Below are 22,909 nucleotides of genomic sequence, written 5' to 3' on the forward strand. Positions count from 1 at the left end.
AAAAGAAACTCTCGCAATTGGTAAAAGGTTTCTCAATAAAATGGAACACCCTTACAGCTGAAATAGCTATTGCTAAAGATTGGGAGATAAAGGTGTTTGGATGGAAATTGCTTAGCAAAGTCAAAAGTAGCAAACAGACTTCAGGATTCTTCTTGGCTCCACACCTCAAAGGCAAGGTCACCAAGAAGAGTAAAGACATTATCTTCAAAGAGCAAGGATGAAAATTTCCATCCTGAAACCTTTTAAGAATAAAAAGATCTTTCCAACCTAGGTTTAAAAGTGCCAGAAAGCAAATGTATTCAAGAGAACTAAAATTATTTCTGGAAAATTTTCTTAGATTTTCTGGAGGTTGATATAGGAAACTTTAATTGAACAGACTATCAAAGCCACCTTCTTGGAAAGCTGAAAAACCACATGATTGTTTCTATTGATCAGGAAGAAAAGCTGAGGCTGCATGCAATTTACTTTGCCATCTCTTTGAGTGCACAGCGTGTTGCACTCACGAGTGTTGAGAATGTTAACATGCAGGATGTTTAGGAAAGAGTGACACCAGTCTCCAGTTGTGAGGGAGTGTACCCTGAGCTAGCAACTAGGTTCTCTACTTCAAATAGCAAGTCTAGGGCACACCTGAAACCATGCTTCCCATATAGAAAGTGTCAGTATGTGGACTAGGAAATATCTAACATTTGGTTTTTCCATCACCTTGTCTTTGCTGGGTCTTATTGACCCAGCAAACAATTCATATTATACAAAACATACACTGAAAGGAAAATTTTAGTTCAGATTGGAGAGTGAATTTAAGAAGCAAAAAGGACGGGGGAGTGTGTGGGCGCGCGCGCGCATGCGTGGGCGCATACTTTACTTTCTATTCCTCCAGCTGAGCCCAGGAGAATGAGAGATGCATGACTTAATTAAAGGATGTAATATCAGTAAGAGCTCTTCCCCATCCTTTGTTCCAGCTAGATTTGAAGGTCAGGGTGATTTTACAAACAAATGGTGCCTATGAGAAGCCAGGACAGAAAACAAAGATTAGCGACAAGCACAAACAAAAGAGGAAACGAAGGAGCTGGCAGGTTTTACTCCTTCTGCCTCCTTCCTCATCCTACCTCCCAACCTGAGCGTCCCCGCCCAAATCTTCTGGACCAAGAACAGGTATTAGGATTTTGTTCTTCTCTTTTCAAGCAACAAGAAACCATTTGGGTTATCTCATGTAGGGGAACAAAGAGCTTAAATATAAGGCTGCTCATTTGAAGAACTGACGCTGCTATGCAAACTCTTCTTTCTTTTTCCTTCTGTCTCTCTTCATCCTTGTTTCACTATGCACATCATCTCTCTTTTATACTCTCCACCTATGTATATCTTTTGCTCCTTTATAATTTCAGTTTGCACATGGCTTTGGCTAGTTACAGGCCTGATTCATGACATCCTTTAAGAAAAAGTTCCTATTTTGCTTTAATTTCAGATTCCCAAGATAGAGAATGTGGTTGGCTCAATTCATTCCTTTCTGTCCAGTCACGGTTCACAAATATTTGGTTACTAGTATGGCTTGAATTGTGTCCCCCCCAAAAGATATGTTGATATCCTTACCCTCCCAATAGCTGTGAATGTGACCTTATTTGGAAATAGGGTCTCTGCAGATGTAATGAAGTTAAGAAGAGGTCATTGGGGTGAGCTTTCGTCCATTATGACTGGTGTCCTTGTAAGAAGAGGGAAACTTGGACACAGGCATAGAGGGAAGATGGCCGTGTGAGACTGAGGCAGAGATTGGGGTTGTGTTCTCATTAACCAAGGAATGCCTGAGGCTAACAGAAGCTAGAAGAAGCAAGGAAAGATCCTCTGTTACAGGCTCGCTGCCAACACCTTAATTTTGGACTTCTAGATTCCAGAACTATGAGAGAATACATTTCTGTTATTTGAAGCCACTCAGTTGGTGCTACTGCATTACAGGAGTCCTAGAAACTAATACAGTCACTGTGGTCAGCTGTCCAAGCCTGATGCAAATATTTGGAGGGTGCCATATGTCCAAAATATGACACTTTTGCCCTTTCGCTGGGCTTGTGGGAAGACATTTTTCCCAGAGAAGTTGTAGGAGTAAGTAGCTGATGTCCATATTTCTTGTCGAGAACATACCTGGTAACTATTGCTAATAAAAACTTTTCTCAAAAAAAAGAGGCAGGGTCTGTTCTTTTTTGGTCAGAAATGCATGATTTATTCTCCAATTTCTGGGAAAGGGGAAAATTTCAAAATGAAGAAAAATTGATTCTTCTAAAACGGGAACTAATGAAGTTCTGTCTTTTTTTTTTCTTCTACCCAAGTGCTCATACTTTTCAAAGAGAATTTAAATACAGGAAAGATTTCATACTTAGCATTGACCATCTATCATCTTTTGAATTCTTCTGTTCTCATTAGCATCCTGGAAGGTATTATAAACTGAGATATAGTCCAAGAAAGAAACAGCTACAATATGCTATCTAACATTTCCCATTTGATCCCTTTTATCTTTTTTTTAATTGAGATATAACTGACCTATCGCAGTTTGTGAGTTTAAGGTGTACAACTTTTTGGTTTGATACATGTGTATACTGAAATATGATTACTACAATAGCATTAGCCCCTATCACATCACATAGTTACCAATGGAAGTAGAGAAATCAGGAAAGTGAGGATGTAGGGCAGTGGAGTAGAAAAACAGGAGGGACCAGGGAATAAGTCTGTAAAGGAGCAGATGGTAAAGGTTGTTGGCTTCGCAGACTGTACAGTCTCCGTCAAAAGTTGTAGCAACAAAAGCAGCATAGACAATAGGCAAATAAATGGGCGTGGCCCTGTTGTGAAAAAACTACAAAAACAGGGGTAGGGATTGGATTTGACCTGTAGGCTATTCTAGAGGACAAGTGCAGACAGCTGTGCTGGTTTCTGAGACGGTTTTTCATTGGTTCGCACCCAGCATGGCAGTGTCTAACATCCTATCCAGGAGAGCACTGCCTCAATGACTTCTTCCCTTCCCTGTTTCTCCAAAAATGGGCCTCAGCTACAGTCAATTACAGGGTATGGGAACACACATGGTCAATGATAACACCTTCAAGGCAGGAGGTATTACCCCCAAGGAGCCTGGTGCCCCTTGAAGATGTGTTAAGACCTTCCTGTGTCACTTGGAACAACTGAGAAAACTTCAGAATTTCACTGTGTGCTGGAAGTCACGCTTCACCATTTGTTGACAAATTGCCATACAAATGTTCTTTCTCAGAAACAAAAGGAGCATGTTAAGGAAGGGGAACCCTTATCACAAGTATATCTAGATGCAGAAACCAGTATAGGTCAACAGCCACACGGCAGCTATAATGGAGGCAGTCTGATGTCACCACTGAACAAATGCTCAATGACAGTAGAGTGCATATGAGTGCCTCCTGGTGTCCCTGGAGGCAAAAAAAGAAGTTTGTACCTGCCCTATAAGGATAGGACACAGTATATACCGTCACTGGCCACAGAGACACATAACTCATGATGCCATCCTGGCCAGTTTTCAGAGGCATTCACTTGGTCCATGAAACTCACAATAACCTTGCACCCATCAACACATGGTCAGAATGTTACTACTGGAAACAACTCATGTGTAGGGTCAAAGACAGACTAGAGATGTCACACACTTTCTGACTTCCTAATGTCCAGATGTCTCCAAGAACCTGTGCCGTTAGACTTTATCTCAGACCTAAACCACTTCCATTTATAATGGAAGATTCCATCATAAAAAACAAAAACAAAAGCACATTTCAGCTCATATCTTGCCAATGATGCACTGGATCTGGCTTGTACCAGCTTGTCAGAGGCAAAAGTCACATTTTCAGAAATTTTGTCAGCCAATTAACATCATACTGTTGCTTAAAATCAGCCATCTTGGGAGTATTTATTTCACAAACATCAGCAAATACTACGAATCAGGATCTTTTTTGTGTGTTTTGTCAGAGAGCTTGATGTTCAACATTAACCAGAACACCACTGATCTTCTTCCTCCCCAAATGCACCAGCCAAAATGTCCCTCTTTTTTTTCAGATATTCTACTTTCTTGAACTGTCCAGCCACTTGCTCACCAAGTTTCAGCTTCTCGATGTCTTCCATTTGGCGATCTACCAGTTTATCATCCTCCACCTGCCACAGAACAACAAAGAAACAAAGGAAATCATCTGTTATATCTCCCACTAACACATCTGGTCCACACATCAGAGAATCCATCTCGTAATCACTCACGATACTCCTACAGCAGCAACAGCTGCAATCACAAGGAACATTCTGCAACCCAACCCACCACCTACAGATCCTCCAAAAGGAGGCTTAAAATGCTTTTAAAAGATTAAATTAAAAGTGGGCATTTGAAAATATTTAGTGCTAAATATTTTAATTCCAGGCCAAGTCAAAAGGAGCACCTCCTCCATAAGAAATACAGAGTAAGACTAATTCCTCCCAAGCTGTTTCTGCAAAATTGAGAAGAAAGAGCAGCTGTGAATGTTGGCTTCAATCCAGTTTGATAAGTTAGGGATGGTCTGCTGCTGTTCATGGAAATTTTAATGTTCACAGCTCTGCTCTTTAAGATCTATAACGGGGATTGTTTACCCCTTGTGATTTTCAATTGATTTCTCTCCCACAGAAAGGGAAATAAGCCTTGTTCTAAATGTAAACTCTTCGAGACTGCAATAATAACGTAAGAAGATGAATCCTGTTTTTTTATTATTTTTATGACTGCACTGCTTTTCCCTCTCCTCTATGTTGTTTTGTGTCTAATGAGACAGAAATACTGACATAAAAGGGCTGATTTTTCAATAGATTATTCCTGAAATTTATACACAAAATGCTATTCTGACTAAAATATCATCCTCTTGGTCAGCCATAATGAATAAATTTCTACTATTAGAGACTAATTCCTCTGGTTTAAAAAAGTACTACGTAAAACCATTCACATTTTGATATGAACCAAATTATCCAAAATTTGAAAAACTTACATCCTCCACACTACAATCTTTGAGTGCCCAGAGTTTATGAGGCCCTGAACTACATTAAAGGAATACGTGTATGAAGCTGAGATTGATCAGGAGAGATCTTCATGAAGAGTCCACGATTCCTTTGAAGTATCTCTGAAGATGGTACCAGGACAAGTTTTTCTCCATGTTGCAGAGTAAGAGGTTAGGTAATATGTCCAAGATCACACAGCTAGTAAATGGTAGAGCTGAGCGTTGAGCCAAGATCTGATTTCACACCTCTAGTCTTTACCCCATATCATGTTGCTTAGGGGAGTAGAAATGAGGGTTTAATCTGTGGTAATATGCAACAATCACAGGAATTTTAGCATGTCTTTGTCTTGAATGACAGGCACTGCAGACTATTAAAATGTTAACTGGTATTCTGCAAAAATCCTTGGCCAGGCAAAATATGACCTAAGGATTTCATTTTCTATTTCTTGAAACCCATGTATTAGGGATTGACAGGTAGGTGATAATGATAGTTTCCATTTAATAGTATGTGCATAAATTTCCCATTGCTGCTAAAATAGATTACCACAAGCTGTGTGGCTTAAAACAAGATAAATTTATTTCCTCACAGTCCTGGAGACAGAGGTCCAAAATCAAGGTACCGGCGGGACCATGCTCTCTCTCTCTGGATGCTCTAGGAGAGGGTCCTTTCCTCGGCTCTTCCAGCTTCTGGTGGCTGTCGGCATTCCTTGGCTTCTAGCCCCATCTCTTGTGCTCTGTCTCCACATAGCCTTCTCCTCTGTGTGTCTGTATTATCTCTCTCTGTGTCTCTCTCATAACAATATTCATGATGGCATTTAGGAGCCACCCGGATAATCCAGGATAATTTCCTCATCTCAAAATTCTTAACTTAATTGCATCTACAAAGACCCCTTTTCCAATTAAGTTGGCGTTTACAAATCCCAGGGATTGGGACTTAATATCTTTGACCGGTCACTAGTCAATTTGTAATATTGTAGTATTATATTTGGTGTAATCTATTTTTCACTCACATACAGGAGAACTACATGTAATAGTAGTTAGCTTTTCAGTCTATCTTGACTTCCTCAGAAAAAAATGGACGAGCTATGATTCTTTATCCCTTTCCTCCCCATGTTCCTACCACCCTTCCCACTCCCTATCCTCCACCCCACCTTTATCCCCTGCTAAATTGGGCCATGTTTATAGAGAACTGTTTCTGGAGAACAGGTGAGCCATAGGCTATAAGTAACACTGCCCTTAGACCCAGGCTCCTAGGGCCCCTGCCATGGGTCCTGACCTTTGGAGGCCCCACTCTGGTCTCACTACTGCTGCACCCCTCCCCACAAAGTGAAGAGTCCATGGGTCGAGGAGAAGTGCCTATCTAGAGCTCATGCCCTCCCCCTCCCATTCTAGACCACATTCTGGAGACTGCAATCTTTAAATTCCCTGCCCAAAGAGCTCCAAAGTCTTTCTTCTCAAAGATGGACTACCCCACCAGTGTAGACACCACTAACCCTGAGAGATGCCCAAGATGAGCATATTTAAGGTGTGAATTCACTTGGATGAAGAGACTGGAACATCTATATACATGTAGTCCAGGCCAAAGTCAGATATGGGAAGTAAAGGTAGGAGGAGGCCTATGGGTTGAGAGATTCCATTCGTTCTTTGACCCAAGGTCCTGCAAATGTCAGAGGTGAACCTGGCTCTGAAGAAGGGGTTGGAACAAAGCCAGACATGGCTGTGAGTTGCCCTTTGGCTTCTTTATGACATGATAGGAGACAAGGAAATACCAGGTAACTGTGAATAGCCAAGTAACTATTATGCTGATTTCATTTCTACTAAATGCTAAAAATATATAATGCTTGATTTAATATGCTAGTGACCTTAATATTGTTCACACTTATTGACTCAATAACTTCACATCCTGAAATTTAATCCTTGAAAATATTTCAAAATACAGAAAAGGCTTTGTATACAGGTTTTCATCCCCTCTATTTTTTTTTAAGATAGTACAAAAGAGAAACTTCCCAAATGCCCAGTAGTAAACACATGGCTAAATAAACTGTGGTATATTAAAATCAACATAATGGAACTTATGAAAATAATGTTTACAAATTGTTTTAATAACATGGGAAATCCTTATAACATTTAGTAAAAAAATAAAAAAAGAAGATACAAAATTATAATTATGAAATGGTCTCCATTATGTAAAACATAATTCTAGAAAAAAATGGCTTCAAGAAAATGACCAAAATGTTAATTACCCACAGAAAGTAGGATCTGGATTATTTTTATTACACATTATAATTTAATTAACAAATTGTCTATAATAACACACGTTACATTTACAATCTAATTTTAAAAAGCAACATTAAAAATAAACACTTACTCATGGTGTTTATCAATTCCTTCCCAAAACTCTACTAGATGAAAGTAGAGATTTTTTTTTTAAACAAAAAGAGAACAGGAAAGGAGACAACAGCAAAATACCTTTGGAAACTAAAAAGCTGGCAGATGAAAGGTAATCGGTGACGTAGAGCTGAGAGAAGTGACCTTACCACGAGCAGTAGGAGGAAGCCAGGCTGATCCATGGAAAAGCTCAGGAGTGGGAGGCACCCTATTATATAAGAGTGGGAGTACAGATGGGCTATAAAAATAAGAAGATAATTGAAAATCTGTACAAAATGCATTTAGGACCATAGAAGTCTCTCCCACTCCAACAGAAGACAGAGGTTTACTCTCTAAAAAGTGTGGGCCAGAGAGATTCTGAGCTCAATACATAGGCAGAACTGAGGGTCATCGTGTAATATTGAAAATATGGGCATTAAGTAAATGGTAAGATCCCTGCTCTCTTCTTCTAGAATGCTGATAGAAAGGCTTACCCCTTTCAGGTAGGAAACTGGCCAAACCAAGAGAAAAGACTTGCATGTACTGATAGATGGGGGTCCCTCCATGAAAAAGCCATCCATTGATAAGCCCTTCCCATTTATACACAATTATTGATCAAACTTTTATTGCCTCATTCTCAAAAATGAGTGGAAGCCAAGGATCAAAAGTCATTTAAGGAAAGCCCCAACATGAAAAAGAGGAGTTAAGATATCCAACAACTAAAAAATAATTCAGGAGAACCAGAAATATCGCAGTAAGCAGATAGAAACTGAATAAGCTATAATTGACACCCTCAGGGAGGAAAGTAGCATACTTAATTCACCAAATAAAAACACAAGGCTGTAAATCTAAGAGCATTGAGAGAAAAACAGATCTTTGAACTTTAAAAATAGTATCATAGCAAAATGAAAATCTCAAAAAAAGTTTGAAAGCAAAGTTAACCATTGTGGGATGAGTGGTACAGCCAATTCTCAAACCTAACTGAGCTTCCAGTATTCCTCTCCCTGCCTTCCATCAATGCCTGCCTCCAATGTATTCTCATGGATGGTGACTGTGGTGTAAAGAATTCGTCTGGGGCGTTCTAAGCCTCTCTTAGAACTGTTATATCAAAGCACTCTAACTTTATGAGCAATGAAACTTTATTGCCAGACTCTGTCATCTGCCTGGAAATAGAAGAATAGATTTCCCCTGCCCCCAATTTTCCCCACATTTTTAAATGCATTCTATGTGATAATTTTATAATGCCAATGGCTCACTGGGTGTTTTACTTTCTTTTTCCAGGCAGCCTACACAAAATTGACTCTCCTTTTATAGCCTTTGGAAATAGTAACTAGAATTAGGAAGAAGTATTGACACGTTCCCAGAGGCAATCCATAGCTCCAGCAGTAACACTCACTAACACCAGCCGACTCCATCCATAGGTGCAGCCCCACCCTGAACCTTTCTTTGCTCAGCCCTCCGATCTCTTGATTTCTCGGGATCATTAATTACTGGCTCCTTCAGCACATTTGAGCTGCACTTGCATGTGCTGACAACACAAGCCTGTCTCCTTTTATGTGGTTATTTCAAACTTTCACAGCAGCCAGATCTCAGATTTAATCACTTGATTTTGATGCACTTTCTGTAACAAATTGTAACAGCATTGAAGTACAGTACAACAGATCTGGGACTATGACGGCACTGTTGATCAGTGTTATTCTCAAAACCAGGGGTCCATCTTTGTGAAAAGTTAAATTCCTGGTTTTAAAAAGCTTTTAGACTTTTAATTTGGCTGTGTTGAAAGCTTTCACTTGTTTTTTTGTCATCTGATATATACTGGAGTTCTAGAAAGGCCAAAAAAGAATGATCAAACTGACTTCTAGTTGCATTGAATCAGAAGCATTGTGTAAAAAACAAAAATCCATTAAAATAGATGTGCTTTAAAAAGAAAGGGCAAGTGTGTCCTGCTACGAAAAAGTTCAACACCTGAACCCACAAAACAAATGTGTTTTAAAGTCATTCATACCAATAGAATGTGTAATCAACTGGAATTTGTCAAAAATGAAATCCTTTAGTTTGCCTAAACCACACCCACGTACCTTGCAATTTATGAACTATATACTTTGGAGCACATAAGTTTACTTTTATGAGAATTATAATATTTATCAGAGTTCTCAAAATAATTTTGCATGTATTATCTCACTTGATCCCATTTACAACCCTGATAAGCATGCAGAGCAGCTCTTGTCTCCAATATATAGATGGTGAAATGCCTTGTTAAAATGAATGAAAACAGGCTTCCTTCAAATAAGTGTTCCTACTTTGCATATACTTTAGCTACTTTAGCAGTAGCTAAAAGCTAGAAGGAGCTCAATAAATGTTTCTGGAAAAAATATATATATATATATAAACCTGAAGAAAATATTCACTTTCAAAATTATGTCTTAAGGGATTTCAAAGAACAATGTTTGCAAGAATAACACATATGGTGAAATGCTGATGCAGCAAGGGTGTTGATTTCCTAGCTTCCTGAAAGAGGTAAAAGGTCTCTTGACTCATATTCTGAACCTAAGTCATCCCTTGGATGAAATGTCAGCCTGGCTTGCTGTATCTTTTACAATTTCCCTAGCTCAGACATCAATAAGGTGAATAAGGTAAAGCCTAACTAATGTTGGGCTGCTTGGTGAATGGCCAGCCTTAGGCAGTATAATCTGAAGTACCAAAAGCTATTAAAGAAATGAAGTTCTACTATTTTGAATTACACAAAGCAACTCAAAGAATGCCAACAATATGACTTCAGTGAAGAAATAAGTAAAATTTATTATTAACAAATAAAGCGTTTCTTATTGTTACTTTGTGTGCACAGCTCTGTGACAGAGGTGGCCACATTGTTTGGTGATCTTCTGTTTCCAAGTATAACCATCTCCACCTCCCACCCCCAGGTTAGAGTCTGGATCTTATTCATCTTAGTATTGCCAGAGTCTGTCTGGTCCATGTATTATAGGGACTTAATGAATGTTTGATGAGTAAGTTAATTAATGAATAAATAAACTGCAGCTGAATGGCTGTTGGATGCATCTTGGCAGAGAAAATAGCACAGGCTATAGCGTCAGAAAAACTTGGGTTCACTTTCCAGCTCAGCCAGACAGTGGCTGCATGATCTTAAGTCTCTCAATCTCTCTGAGTCCCTCTTGTCTCAATAAAAGGAGGGTAACAGTGGGTAAAAATGCCTACCGTACAGGGTTGCTCTGACAAGGAAATGAGAGACTGAGGTAAGCATTTTAACCTTTCCCCTGACACCTTGAATGTACTATAAATTTGCTTTAACAATGAGAAAATTTTTACCAAGCAAGCTAAACTTTAGAACTGAAAGTAACAGAGCTCTGAATGATTAAGTCTTGAAATAGTAAAGTTCAACTAAATTCACTCTCCTCTTTCAGTACACAAGATAGGGAATAATTAATTAAAAGTGCATATCATTGGCCATTAATTAAAATTACGAAATGAATAGTGCATATGTTACCATCCATTAAAAGACCTCCATGAATATAGCTTTGATGTCAGTTTGATTATTAATTTTATTGAGAGTGAATATTCATTTGACTGCTTTAAGATTAATTTGTCCCAGTAATTTGTTGAAATGTTTGACTCTGGGATGATTTAATGACCGCAATTTCTGCATAGGAAAAGTATGGTTCATGAAATAGCTTGGAAACCACGTTTAAGGCCAAAAATAATTGAAAAAAACAAAAGCAAAATATTTGCAAAACCTCTGTGGGAATTCCCTATTTCCATCATTGCAGAGAGTGAAAACCTGGCTTCATGTGATTTCTGATTCTATGCAAGCCTTTCTCCAATGCAAATGTCATGCTGAAGATTTTGGTAATTGCTTTAGGGAAAGGTAAGTTGCCCAGATCCCTGGAAAATGTTTTGACATTTAAGTGACCCTTCCATTCTGTTTTACAAAAGAAGCCCCAATTAAGCTCAGAGCTTTCCTCTTATTTACTATCCTGACCCTGGCTGGAAACAAAAGCTGGGAAAAGTTGAATGCTGTTCTTGCTGTGAGAGCAGGGCTGAATGCTCTGCAAGAGGGAACAAAAACTCTAAGTCGCCTCCCAAGAAGAGGAAAGCTGATGAAAATTGCTGTTTTTCATGAAGTTTATCACCATTTCCCCACAGCATTGTTTTTTTTCCTTGGCTGTGGCCCAACACAGATGCTCACTTCAGCTGGTGGTACACAGGAAAAGTCTAGTGTTGGAAGGTTCTGTTCCTGGTTTTGCTACTAATTTATCATGTAACGTTGAATACGCCTCTTCATCCCTTAGAACCTCTGTTTCCTCATCTATTAAATGAGGAGGTTGTATCTGATGATTTCTGAGGCCCTTTCCAGCTCCAATATTCTGTGGTGTGTGCATTTGTGGTCAGGAGTGAAGGAAGGATAAGGCAGAACTTGTGTGATGATGTGACTCCCCCAACAGTCAACAATCCCTTGCTTCCAGTGGAAACCCAAGTGCTGGAATGGAACAACACAACACTCTGAGGCTGCGAGGGATGGGGGCAGACTCCACAGTTATTCGACTCCAGAGTCCGGAAATGAGACACAGGCTCCAGCAGGTGCAAGGATGTTCTGGCAAGCTAGACAGAATTTGATTTCCAGACTTATTTGAAATAATACTGGACAAAAGATGCTTCTATTTATTCTCTAGTGCTAATTACAATTTTTTTCTTGAAAGTAGTAGAAATTATACCAAAGTAGCTTGAGGAAAAAGGCAGAAATGGTTATACAAATATAACATGGACCTAGGAAGGAGCTGGCACTGTGAAGCCCTCAGGAATCCAGGCAATGTTCTCTTACTTTCCTTGTCTCTTCTTCCTTCTCCCACACCTCCCCTCCTTTTGCTCCCCCTCCTTCTTCTCCCCCTCTCCCCACCCCATGGGATTTCTCTACTCTCCATTCACATAGACAAATATGAATCCACCACTGCTCCTGATTCTAGATTACTTACACCTAAAGAAGAACTGGCCCCTCTGAATCCATTTCCAATTTCCCTGGACAGAGATGAACGGACTAGGTGTCTATGCGTTGTCCCACTCTGGCCAAAAAAAACTTGATGGGGGTGGAGGGGGCTCTCGGGAGCATGTAAATAGATAAAAGTTCTAAAATTTCAACTGTAAAGCCTAATTTTAAGTTCTCATCAGATATAATGCAAACTTCAGTCACTGGATTCCATTTGTCCATTTGAAATTGGTTATGTGAATGTTCAACTTCATTCACCTTCATAATGTAGCTAATGATCCAAATACTTTTTTAAACTATCGAGGTTGAAATATTTTTTAAAATAGTAGGATGCAATTAAGCATAATCACATTTTAAATGAGAGATCTTTAAATGCCTTTCAAAATTATACTGATTTAGTAGTTGTTGCCACTCGGTTCACATAATTCAGAATATTGGACTTGAGAGATGATTTCTTCCGGAATTTCTTCTTGAAATAATTCACTCTTAATCAATATGAAACATTGTGCTTGAGCTCCCTAATAGGTAATGTTTATAACTTGTATTATATGAAGATTCCAAATTGATGTCAGGATACTGAGGGTAGCTTCAGGAATTGGAAGAAGGAGGAAAGAAATGGCCAGAGATATTTGAACACTTCTTTCTTCAGGTAGCGTCAAAGAAATGACTGTTGGTTCTTATGAGAGATTTATACAGCCCTTCCTTTCTTAGCTACCAAAGCATATGAATTTATTTCTACTTACTTATTTATTCACTCAGCAAGTAGTTATTTGTTGTCTACTCTGCAAAAAATAATAATTTGCCAGACTCTTTCTTCCACATGTATTTAGATTGGTCATTTGTTACCAAGAGAAGAATGTGCTCCACCATGCTCAATTATGAGTCACTTTAGAGTCATTAAACATCTAACATTTTCACAGTTGTATAAGTGTTTTACTCCTGAATTAAAAAGTTTACATTGTAAAAAAAATCCAAATGATAGAGAAATAAATAAAACAGAAAGTAGTCACCTGCAATCACACCCTTTCCTGTTAATAGTTTGTTTATGATTTCTGCTAGATTCTTTCCTATGCAAATACTGATGAAAATTATATGTGCACATAATTCACAAATATAGAAATGCACGTATACAAATTTTTATAATGGAATAAAAATGTAGGGGCTGGCCCCATTGCTGAGTGTTAAGTTCCTACGCTCTGCTTTGGTGGCCCAGGATTTCGCCAGTTCAGATCCTGGGCATGGACATGGCACCACTCTTAAAGCCGTGCTGAGACAGCATCCCATATAGCAGAACTATAAGGACCTACAACTAGAATATACAACTATGTACTGGGGGGCTTTGGGGAGAAGAAAGGTAAAAAAAGAGAGAGAGAGAGATTAGCAACAGGTGTTAGCTCAAGGACAATCTTTAAAAAAAAGAAAAAAGAATCAAAATGAACACATTATCCTGCAGCTAGTTTTGGTCACTTATCAACGTATTATAAACATTTACTCTTATCTACCCCGATCTTTTAAAAGGCAGCATGGTTGTCCATTATTTGAATATAGCAAATGTTTTTCAAACAATCTCCTAATTGTACCCATTTTAGGCTATTTCTCTTTTTTTTCTATGCAAACAATACTGCTTTGAATGTTCTTATATGTGTGTCTTTGTTCACTTGAGTCAGCATTTCTAAAAAATGAAATCCTAGAAACGGAATTGTTAAATCAAAGGGCACGTACAGTTACCACTTAGTAATAACTGCCAAGCGGCTTTTGAGAAAGATCTTATTACAACCACACCTAGAGTTCATGGCAATACCTGTTCTCTACACCCTGGCCAGTGCCAGGTGTCTAATAAGTCATTGCTACTTGTCCAGATGAAAACAGTTATCGCAATGCTTACATTTGCATTTCTGAGCAACACATATTTACCTATTTTTTTTATTTCTTCTGACACTACCAATTTATTATTCTTTGCTCACTTTCTATTGGATTAGTCTTTTTATACTGATTTTAATGTGCTTTATATATCATTGTTGTCAACACTTTTTGTCTGCATGTATATTGCCTTTTGTATAACCTTTTTTCATCTTTCAATTGTCTTTCAGCAGGTTTATAATCTGGACCTAGTGCAAAAAGTTAAAAACTTTATGTAATCTAGAATATCCATTTTTCCTTTATTTTCTGGTTTCCATCTCATCTCTTCTTGTATTAGTTTTCTATGCTGCTGTAACAAATTATCATAAACTTGTAGCTTAAGACAACCCAAAATTATTGGCTTGCAGTTTTGGAGGTCGGAAATCTTACAGTTAAGGTGTTGGCTGCATTCCTTCTGGAGGTTCTAGGGAAGTATCCATTTTCTTTCCTTTTCCAGCTTCCAGAGGCTGCCTGCATTCCTTGGCTCATCGCTCTTTCCTTGTCCTCCATTTTTAAATCTAGTAGTATAGCATTTTCAAATCTCTCTCTCTCTCCTCTGCTTCCATCATCACATTTTCCATCTCTGTCTCTGACTCTGACCTTACTGCCTCCCTCTTATAAAGACCCTTATGATTACATTGCGCTCACTTGGATAAGCCAGAATAATCTTGCCATCTCAATTCCCTTAATTTAATCAATCCGCAAAGTCCCTTTGGTTTTGTAAGGTAACGTATTAACAGGTTTCAAGAAGTAGGACATAGACATCTTTGAGGGGTCATTATTCTGTCTACCATACATCTCAATCAAAAGATTATAAGCATCATTACCCATAGAGTCTTCCACTATAATGTGATTTTGATTTTTATAATTAGAAAAATCTACACTTTATTTGAGTATAGTATATCATTTATTTAAACTTCACAAAAAATGAACAAATAAATATACTTGTCTCTCTTGTATTTCTAGTGCTTTGCTTTCCTTGTTTCCTTCATTTAACCAATAAGCTGGCTGAAGCCTTGCACATTGGACAGACAAACAAAAAAATAAGCAAAACACTCTCTTGACCCTGTAGCTCTCTCTAGTTACTCTCCCCCCACAAACTTTGCTTCCCAATTAAGCTCCTGCAGTGACCAGTCTGCACTCCTGGTAACATGACCTCCACTTTCACTCTTCAACCCATTGGAATCAGGCTTCTGTCATCTCACATCTTCTGTCACTGAATTTCCCAAGTATCCCCCCACTTCCAATCTCATTCTCTATCCTCATTGCTACAGCGAGAATATTCTTCCAAAATTCAAACCAGACATGTCACTTCCTGGTTTAAAACCCATCAGAAGTTCTCCATTCCCTGCAGGATGCAATGCAAACTCTGTGGGAGGTGTACCTGACCCTGCAGATTTGGACCAGTGGAGACCTCCCTAGGCTTCCCTCTGCCAACCCCCCGTGCTCTGGTCACACAACAGTTTGCAGTTCTGAGGATTCCCAATGCCTTCTTTTACTTCAGGCTCTTAATCTTTGTGCCCCTTTACCCGGAATGATCTGCCCTTTCCCATATCTGCCAACAAAGGGCCACCATCTTCCAAGACCCAACTCAAGCATTGCCTCCTCTGTGGAGTTTTCCCTGACAAGCCTCCCTGTCTCCCAACCCACATCTCATAAACAGGCCTTATTATCACCTTTCAGGACCTGTATGGCTTTCTCTAGATTATAGAGACTAGGAAGACAATGGGGATTGTTTGAAGTGGCTTTTATACTCTCTCAAACTTGATTAGCTTCTCCACCCTAAGCCAATCAAAATAAACACACAGATACAGAAACACAACGGACTTACCATGCAAATGACTTCTCCAGGTAATTTCCTTACTACCTCCCTCTTCCAACCAATTCCTCTCCCTAAACCCCTTTATGTCTGTCAGGTATGTGGGCAAGAAATAGACCCTGCTCTACATATATAAATAAGAAAGGGATTGATTATAAGGATTAAGTGCTTATAAAATTGTTAGAAGGGCTGGAGGAGAAGAATTCAGGGGGTGCTTTGGGTACTATTGGGTTCAAGAACACTGCCACAGGAACCAGGAAGACACTGCCATCAACCCAACTGTACCGCAACTATCTTATGACCCCCACAATGCAGGTGATAGATAGGCCGACTTCAGCTGCTATAACTGTCTCTCAACATTCACAACTCCGAGCCTAGCATATCAGCAGGAGTGTCAGGAAGATGGCCTCTGCTTGTCTTCTGCTTTCCAAGTCTCAAGCAAATGCATCTATTTGGTGGAAGGTATTTTACACTGAGAACATTAAGTGCTAGGGATTCTGGGAGAACTAAGCTTTCACTTTCTAGCCTTTTGCAACACAAGACAGGACATACAAAGAGGTGGGAATGGATGTCTAGCATCAACTGACAATATCAAACTGCCCCTCCTATAGAAAAATTTTAGAACCACCACTGCTCTGTACACCTCTGAGTAGGTAGAATACTTTCCTGTGGTTTTTTAGTGTCTGCCTTCCCTTACAAGACCCTAAGTTCCTTGAGGATGAGGACAGTGTCAGCTTCATCACTATCTCACAGTGCCTCAAGACTAGTTGGCAAGACTGCACAAAACAATGAATTAATAAATGTGCAGAGACAGTAAGCCAATATTGTTTACATATCCCTGCTCACCCCGCTACACACCACTTGCCCCACTTACCTCTAAGATGCACTCACAAAGCAAGGGGAGAAATCAACCTATCTCAGGAGCCTAGATTATGGAGTTAGAAAGGTCTGTCTTCAAGTCTAGGTTCTGTGCAATCTTGAGAAATATACCCCTCTGAGCCTGAGTTTCCTTACCTTTCTTTCCTTTAGAGGACCTTGTTAGAAGTAATGGATGAGGCCATGCATGAAAAGCACATGACAGAGGAGCAAGGACTAGCTTTTTGCACCCCTCCCCTCAACTGAATCACATCCTTTCTGTGTCTCTCAGCCCATTTCCTGTGTCCGCAATAGGAAGGATAAGAACTAAGAATAATGTAATATGAAAGACACTATATGGAACACTGATTTAAACGTTTTTCTGTCGTAATTAATCATCTTAATTACTTTGTCCCTTTAGAGTATCTTATCTGAATATTTCAAAGAACTTTACAAGCAAGAATTATGATACGTAATTGATAACTACAGTAGCTGAGGCTTAGGGGCTGAGTGACTTGTCAGTTTTCTCGTGATCCTCATAAAAACAGCAGCCTACTGGGTTTTTTGCTGTGCTTTCTTTTCTTTTCTTTCTTTTTTTTTCTTTTGATGTTTTAGTTGCTGTTTAAAAGCTGATTATCTGCAAAGGCCTTTTTAAAGATTGATTGTCATCAAGTCTGCCCAAAATTACACGTTTAATGGCAGAGAAAGAGAAGAATTGGGGAGACAGGCACTGAACTATCAGATCTCTTTTCTGCTTCTTACCTGGTGTAATTTAGGGATCATTTTGCATTTTATTATGTAGTTTATTTTCCTCAGATTCCTGAAGCTTCCATCTTTAGAGCATTAACAAGTTGCAGGGGGAGGGTCACAAACCCAATTCTTATCCCAACCCTGCCACTAGTCAGCTTAGCTGTGCTGAGTAAATCCAAATCTCCAGGTTTTGATGCCTCATCTCTAAATTGATGGAACTGGGTAATCTTTATTCTAGCTCAATGGTTTTGTTAGTCTTTATGCACAGCTCCCACGCTCCTGAACAGCAAGGGACCAAATGCGCTTTTCCTCGGTTGCACATGAGAAGCCAAAAATACCATCTCTTTATCTTCCTTTCTCGGTAGAAGCAGCAGTGGGCAGCACAGAAGGGTGAATCACTATTTATTCTTGCCGACACCAAGGCAAAGGAGCCACAGGGTTGGAAGTTGAGAGTGGCATGCAGGGACCAAGCAAAGCTGGAAAGGAAGCTAAGAAGGCAGCTTACAACCAAGATCCTGAGATGCCCAGGAAAGGCTGCACACTCCCAGCTTGGCAGGCACCAAATAGAGTTGAGCTGTTGATAATTTCGTTTGATGCAATCTGTAGTTCTTTACTATAATAAAATTCCAAATAATTGAAATTGTATTCTTTGCAGGAATCTTCCATATAATGACTTGGCCCCTTCTATAGGTACATCTAAACTATGTAGGTACATGAGGAACTAAAGAAAAAAATGTAAAAAAAAAAAAAAGATCAGAGAATAATAACACTGAAAAAGGGACCTTTGAAAGTGGGTAATCCAACTCTTATCCACCTTTATGTTCCTTCTTCTTTATGGATGATAAAAAATGAGGATGAGGAGAGAGATTAGATTAGAAAACCTGTGCCATTCCAAAGCATATATTCAGACTTGGCCTAACCCAGTCGCTGTCAATTTGTCCATGTTGTCTGAACTTGCCCCAGAAGGTCCAGGCCGGAAGCATAAGAGGCCCCAGGAACTCCTCTGTGTGAAATCTTCATTTGTTTTATTGTCTGCTTTGTTTCTTTTGTCCAACAACCTTCCACAAGTACCTCTCACATTTCAAGCTCTGCCCGTGCAGTTTCTGACCCTGCAGAGCAGTTCAGCTGGGGAATAAGATATACTTTTAGTCAGATTTTGTTATAGTAATGATAATAATTTTTAAAAACTTGAAAATCCCAGTGACTAACTCAGCAAGAAGTGTTTATTCCTCATTTATGGGTCTGCACATCAGCTGGGACTTTCCTTGTCTCTGCTCCATGTGCCTTCTCATTCTGGTTGAAAGGGTAGCCCCCATCAAGATATCCTGTACTCATGGAAAACATCAAGAACAAAAGGCTGAACTAAACCACACAGTATATATAAGTTCCTGTTTGAAAGCTCATGAATCATGTCCACCCACATTCTATCAACCAAAGAAAGTCATATGGCCCACCCTAACCTTGGGACAGAAAAGTACCATCTACTTGGCATCACAGCAAGGGGGAGGATGAATTATACTCTTACAGGAGAAGGAGCAAATAAGTGGAAACAATAATGCAACGTATCGCAGCGTAAAAATACTGGTATGTGAATGATGCTTTCTTGGAGCATAAAAAAAGGCAACCAGCTGTGCCTATAGCAGATTAAGTAAAGAGGGGAAAACATGCTCCAAAGGCCTTTGCAGGATAAATAGGAGTTTTCCAGGCATAAAAGAATGAAAAATCACTCTAGGTAGAAAAAACACTATGCACGTTAGCATGCAGGCATTAAATAGCATATTATATTTAGAAAACTGTGAATAATCTTGCGAGGATGAATATCACATTTTGTTTCACAAGTGTCTTTCTTTAGCCCCAGCTAGATCATAAGATTCTTCAGAGTGTAAAGCACATACACATACACACATGAAAGCACATGTGATTCAAGGGGGCAGCCTGAGAAAATGGTAAGATTTAGGAGACGATGTTGTTTACTTAAATTTCCTAGACCTTTCTTAAACATTTGAAATATGACATAGTGGCTAAAGGTTGAAAACACCACAGAGTAACTTGAGTTTTGGATGTGGGTATAGGTCAGCCAAAGTTTGGCTCTAAAATTTCTGAAAGGCAGAGAAAGAGAAACTGTTGGTTACATGAGTCACTATGTTCAGAATATAAAAACAAACTACAAGGGGGTTCTGGTTCCAGGAAAAATGAAGTAAGCACTCGCCATCCTGTCTCTCCCACCAAATGCAGCTATAAAACCTGGACAGAATGCAAGGCACAGCTATTTAAAGACTCTGAAAAGTAGCAGGTATATTAGGAAAGCAGACCAAAATCTGAAGTATTGCTGAAATGGTGGTGAGTTTATCATTGTTTTTCTCTAGTACCTCCAGCCAGGTCTTGGAAGAAACACAAGAAGGGGTATCAACAAGGACTAAGATAGCTACAGAAGAAGCCCAGTACTTCAGTCTCAAAGAATGAGAAAGAAGTCTATTGGCACTAACTTTTTTTCTCTCCCTGTTCTACCTATTGGACCCAGACATGGGTGCAGTCATGGGAGTACATGGCAATGTGAGGTAAGTAAAGTTTTGAGTTTCTAGAAAAAGACTGAAAATACTATCTTGAAAGAACTGGAAAGTACCAGGGAGATCACTGAAAGGGAAGGACTCAGGAAACTGATTCCATAAAGAAGTTTGTGATGACTGAGATTCACCTTGAGCTGCACATGTGTGGATCTAATCCTACATAGCATAGTAAAGACTTTGAGAACTGAACTAACATATAGACCACCACCCAGGTCCCAGACCTGTCCCATTGGGTGACGCATAGATGACACAGATCTGAATAGCACTGAAAAGGCTTTGAAGATGGAAGAACATTGAAACCACATCCAACACATGGTTGGTGGAAATGTGTAACCTGAACCCAGCTGAGCTGATTGCCTGCTAAATCAAAAATATCAACACTCTCCATGGGATTTAAACAATATGTAGAGTTTTGTAATATTCAAAGTGTGCAGAATATAATCAACATTTACTCAATATATGAAGAACCAGGAAAATCTCAACTCACGTGGCAAAAGGAAATAAACAAATGTCACGACCAAGTTGACATATACATTGAAATTATCTGGCAAAGACATTAAAGCAACTACTATAAAAATGTGTGAACAAGCAATTACAAACACCGTTGAAACAAACAGAGAGCTAGAAAATTTTGGCAAAGAAACAGAAGACTGGAAGAAGAATCAAATAGAAATTTTAGGACTGAAAAAATATAGTAACCAAAATAAAACTCACTATATGGGTTTAATAGCAAAATGGAAATGACAGAGGAAAGATTCAATGAACTTGAAAATAGATCAATAGAAATTATCCAATCTGAACAACACAGAGGAAAATTGTTTTTTAAAAAATGGAAGTAGCCTCAGGGATCTGTGAGGCAATACCAAAAGATCTCATATTTGTCTCATAAGAAGCCCAGAATGCAAAGAAAGAGAATAATGCAGAACAAAATATTTGAAATAATAATGGATAAAAACTTCCTAAATTTGATGAAATACATAAAGTGCAGTGAACCCCAAATAGGATAAATATAAAGAAATTCATTCCCAGACATATTATAATCAAATTGCTGACAACTAAACACAAAGAAAATATCATGAAAGCATCCAGAGAAAAATGACGCACTACTTACACAAGAACAATGATTTTAATTACTGTGTATTTCTCATTAGAAACCATGGAGGCCAGGAGAAAGTGGAACGTTTTAAAAATACTGAAAGAAAAGAACTGCCAGTCCAGGATTCTTGAAAATGTGTTTCAGGAATGAAGGGAAATAAAAGCATTCTCAGATGGAGAAACACCAAGAGAATTTACTGCCAGAAGAGCAGCTTTAAAGGAATTGCTAAAGAATCCCTTCAGACAGAAGGGAAAGATACCAGAAAGAAATTTGGAACATCAAGAAGAAAAGAAAAGCAACAGAAATGGTTAATATAATAGTTCTTGAGTTCTTTAAAATTTGGCTGAGAGAAAAAATTATAACAGCGATAGTGTTTACGATGCATGTGTATGTAATATTTAAGACAACTACATGATAAAGGGGGAAGAGTAAAGTTGGTAAGCTTTCTACATATCACTTGAATATTAATTCTAAGCAGACTGTGAAAGTTGTGCATGTATATCATAATCCCTAAAGGAACCACTAGGAAAAAAATCTATACAAAGAAATATAGTCAAAAATACAATAGATAAAACGCAACCCTAAAAAATGTTAAAGTAACCTCAAAAAGGAAGAAAAACGTTAAATAGGGAAAAGAAAAATAGAAAGTGCAAACAGAAAACAGATAGTAAAACGGTAGACCTAAATTCAAACATAGTAATAATTACATTAAATGTAAATTTTTTAAAACTTACTGCTATGGTCTGAATGTTTGTATTCCCCAAAATTCAGATGTTGAAATCCTAAGCCTCAAAGATGGTTTTTAGAAGGTGAGGACTTTGGGAGGTGCTTAAGTTATAAAGGTGGAACCCTCATGAATGGGATGAGCACCCTTATAAAAGAAGCTCCAGAGAGATCTCTAACCCCTTCCACCATGTGAGGACACAGTAAGAAGGCCCCAGCTGTGAACCAGGAAGCAGGCCCTCACCAGAAGATGACCATGCTGGCACCATGATTTCTAACTTCCAGCTTCCAGAACTGTGAGCAATAAATTCCTGTTGTTTATAAGCTACCCAGTCTGTGGTAGTTTTTTTATAGCAGCCCAAATGGATTAAGACAACTAAAAGACAATCATTATCAGGATGGATTTTTAGAAAGACACAACTGAGTGCTGCCTATAAGAAACTCACTTCAAATATAACAATATAGGTTGATTCAAAGTAAAAGAATGGGAAAGATATGTCATACAAATGACAATAAAAGATAGCCAGAGTGACTATATTACCAAATAAAGTAAACTTCAGAGCACAGAAGATAATTAAGGATAAAGAGGAACGTTAATAAAAGCATCAATTCACCATCAAGGCACAATAATCCTAAATAAGTTTGCTCTAACAACAGAGATTCAAAATACGTAAAGACTGATAAATCAGAAAGGAGAAATAGACAAGTCCACAAATTTAGTTGGAGATTTCAACACCCCTCTCTCAAAAATTAATAGAACGAATGGACAGGAAATTAGCTGAGATATAGAATAACTTAATAACGTCATCAACCAACATGATCTAATGCACGTTTGTG

The 22,909-nt window shown here is 38.7% G+C and overlaps 1 long non-coding RNA gene across 1 annotated transcript in view; it reads right to left on the reverse strand.

Annotated features, from left to right (window-relative positions):
- Positions 1 to 4,005: 4,005 nt before the first annotated feature.
- LOC138918539 (uncharacterized) overlaps positions 4,006 to 22,909 on the reverse strand; it is a 312,832-nt gene continuing 293,928 nt past the window's right edge. The window contains exon 3 of the long non-coding RNA XR_011428015.1: positions 4,006 to 4,143. This is a non-coding gene — a long non-coding RNA (uncharacterized lncRNA). The remainder of the gene's footprint in view (positions 4,144 to 22,909) is intronic.

Source organism: Equus caballus, chromosome 17, assembly GCF_041296265.1.
Source record: "Equus caballus isolate H_3958 breed thoroughbred chromosome 17, TB-T2T, whole genome shotgun sequence".
Classification (NCBI taxonomy): Eukaryota; Metazoa; Chordata; class Mammalia; order Perissodactyla; family Equidae; genus Equus; species Equus caballus.